At 40.4% G+C, this 2585-nt stretch overlaps 1 non-coding gene across 1 annotated transcript; it reads left to right on the top strand.

Moving 5' to 3' along the window:
* Window positions 1-2272: 2272 nt before the first annotated feature.
* On the top strand, window positions 2273-2379 carry LOC127116033 (small nucleolar RNA R71). Its single transcript, XR_007801023.1, has one exon. It is a non-coding gene; the product is annotated as a small nucleolar RNA R71 (small nucleolar RNA).
* Window positions 2380-2585: the final 206 nt, after the last annotated feature.

The raw sequence follows: 2585 nt of genomic DNA, 5'->3' as shown, positions 1-2585 counted from the left end.
CATCCGCCATCCTCCTTCTAATCGTTTTGCTACATGTTCGCCTTTATCGTTTTACATGACTGTGATGCCTCCCTTTTTAGGTACTACATGCACAGGGCTCACCCACTTACTATCCGAGATCTGATAGATTATACCTGCCTCAAGTAACTTAAGAACTTCCTTTTTAACAACATCACTCATTATAGGGTTTATTCTTCTCTGATGTTCTCTGGAGGGTTTTGAATCTTCTTCCAGCGAAATCCGATGCATGCATACATATGGGCTTATACCTTTCAGGTCAGAGATATTATATCCTAAGGCTGAGGGATATCATCGTAAGACGTCTAAAAGTTGGTTTGTTTCCTCTTGGCTCAAGGTAGCACTGACTACGACTGGACGGTTCATCTCTTCATCGAGGAACTCATATCTCAGGTTCTTAGGCAGTTCCTTAAGTTCTAAGGTTGGTTTCTTAGGGCATGGCATAGGATCTGGAGTAAGGGATAAACATTCGTAAAGGTTATCATCGATGTAGGGTTTCTTAAAGTCATCATCTTCCCTTATGAGAGTTGATGGTAACTTAATTGTTTTTATAATTTCTTCTTGTTCTAATTCTCTAACACATTCATCGATGATATCTAAGGCATAACACGTGTCTCCTATCACAGGTGCCATAAGAAATTTCGAAAGTATAAATTCTATTTTCTCGTCACCTACCTCAAATGTCAACTTTCCTTTCTTGACATCTATTATGTCTTCTGCAGTCGATAAGAATGGTCTACCTAGAAGGATTGGTATATCATTGTCCTCTTTGATGTCCATGACAACAAAATCAGTAGGGATAAATAACTGACCTATCCTAACAGGAACATATTCTAAGATGCCTATCGGATACTTAACAGATCTATCGGCTAACTGAAGTGACATCTTAGTGGGCTGTAATTCTCCTAAGTTTAACCTCTCACAAACTGCTAAAGGCATTAAGCTCACACTAGCTCCTAAGTCTAGAAAAGCTTTTTCGATGACATGATTACCCAAAAGACAAGGAATGGAGAAATTTCCAAGATCTTTATCTTTCTTAGCTAACTTGTCCTCGGAAATAGCATTACATTCCAAAGGCTTCGGATCGTCAAGTCTACGTTTGTTGGTAAGGATGTCTTTGAGAAACTTTGCATAAGAAGGTATTTGGGTGATGGCTTCTATGAAAGGGATTTCTACGTGAAGTTTTTCTATAACTTTAATAAATTTTTGATACTGTTTATTGATCTGGGTTTGTTTGAGTCTTTGCGGATATGGTATAGGTGGTTTATATGGCGGGGGTGGTACGTAAGTTTTATCTTTAGGTTCTTCTCCTTTTTCTCGACCTTCCTGGTTTTCAGATTCCTCGGGTTCCTTTACTTCGTCCGTGGGTTTGGTACATTCCTTAGAAGTTTTGGGTTCATTCAATCTAGGGTTTGGTGGCTCATCATAAGCGTTCCCACTTCGTAGGGTAATGGCATTGGCTTGCCCTCTCAGATTTTGTTGAGGTTGTCCAGGGAATTGTCCTCCAGGTGTGGTTTGAGGGGCTTGGTTTAAAGCTACCTGAGAGATCTGGGTTTCAAGCATCTTAGTATGAGTAACTATTTGGTCAACCTTGGTTCCTAACTGAGTAATCAATTTGTTAACATGAATGTTTTGGTTCATGAACTCCTTGTTTTGTTGGGTTTGAGCGGTGATAAAATTTTCCATAATTTTCTCAAGGCTCGGCTTTGGTGGCACAGGTTGCATAGGTTGATTTGATCTTGGGGCTTGATAACTAGGTCTCGGAGGTGCCTTATTTTGGATTGGGTTATTGTTTTTATAGGAGAAGTTCGGGTGATTCCTCCATCCAGGGTTATAGGTATTCAAATATGGGTTCTCTTGGGTGTAGTTCACTTGCTCATAGTGGGTTTCGTTTAATAGACTGCATTCTGCGGATTGGTGTCTTTTGGTTCCACATATCTCACAATCCGACGAGACTGCGGCTACAGTATTCAGGTTTATGCATATATGCTCGACCTTGAGAGCTAATGCGTCCATTTTAGCTTGCATCATGTCTATAGAGCTTAGTTCATGCACTCCTCCTTGGGCTTCCTTCTTCTCAACTGTCGCTCGTTCAACTCCCCATGATTGATGGTTTTGAGTCATATCTTCGATGAGGGCACTAGCTTCAGGATAAGGTTTGTTCATAAGAGCACCGCCTGCGGCAGCGTCGATGGTCATCTTCGTGTTATAGTGAAGTCCATTATAGAAGGTTTGAATGATTAACCAATTTTCTAAACCATGATGTGGGCATGCTCTTAACAACTCTTTATATCTCTCCCAAGCTTCGAACAACGATTCTCCTTGGTTTTAGGTAAATCTAGTTATATGGTTTCGAAGAACGACGGTCTTACTTGGGGGAAAATATCTAGCAAGGAATACTCTTCTAAGGTCATCCCAAGTCGTAATGGAACTGGGTGGAAGGGAATCTAACCATGATAGGGCTTTATCTCTGAGGGAAAAAGGGAATAATCTTAAACGTATTGCCTCAGGAGAAGCTCCATTGGTTTTAAAAGTGTCTGCTAATCGAAGAAATCTTTTTAAATGTT

Source organism: Lathyrus oleraceus, chromosome 1 (genome assembly GCF_024323335.1).
Source record: "Lathyrus oleraceus cultivar Zhongwan6 chromosome 1, CAAS_Psat_ZW6_1.0, whole genome shotgun sequence".
Taxonomy (NCBI): Eukaryota; Viridiplantae; Streptophyta; class Magnoliopsida; order Fabales; family Fabaceae; genus Lathyrus; species Lathyrus oleraceus.
Note: the sequence above shows the minus strand (reverse complement) of the source record. Positions and strands in the feature narration are given on the sequence as shown.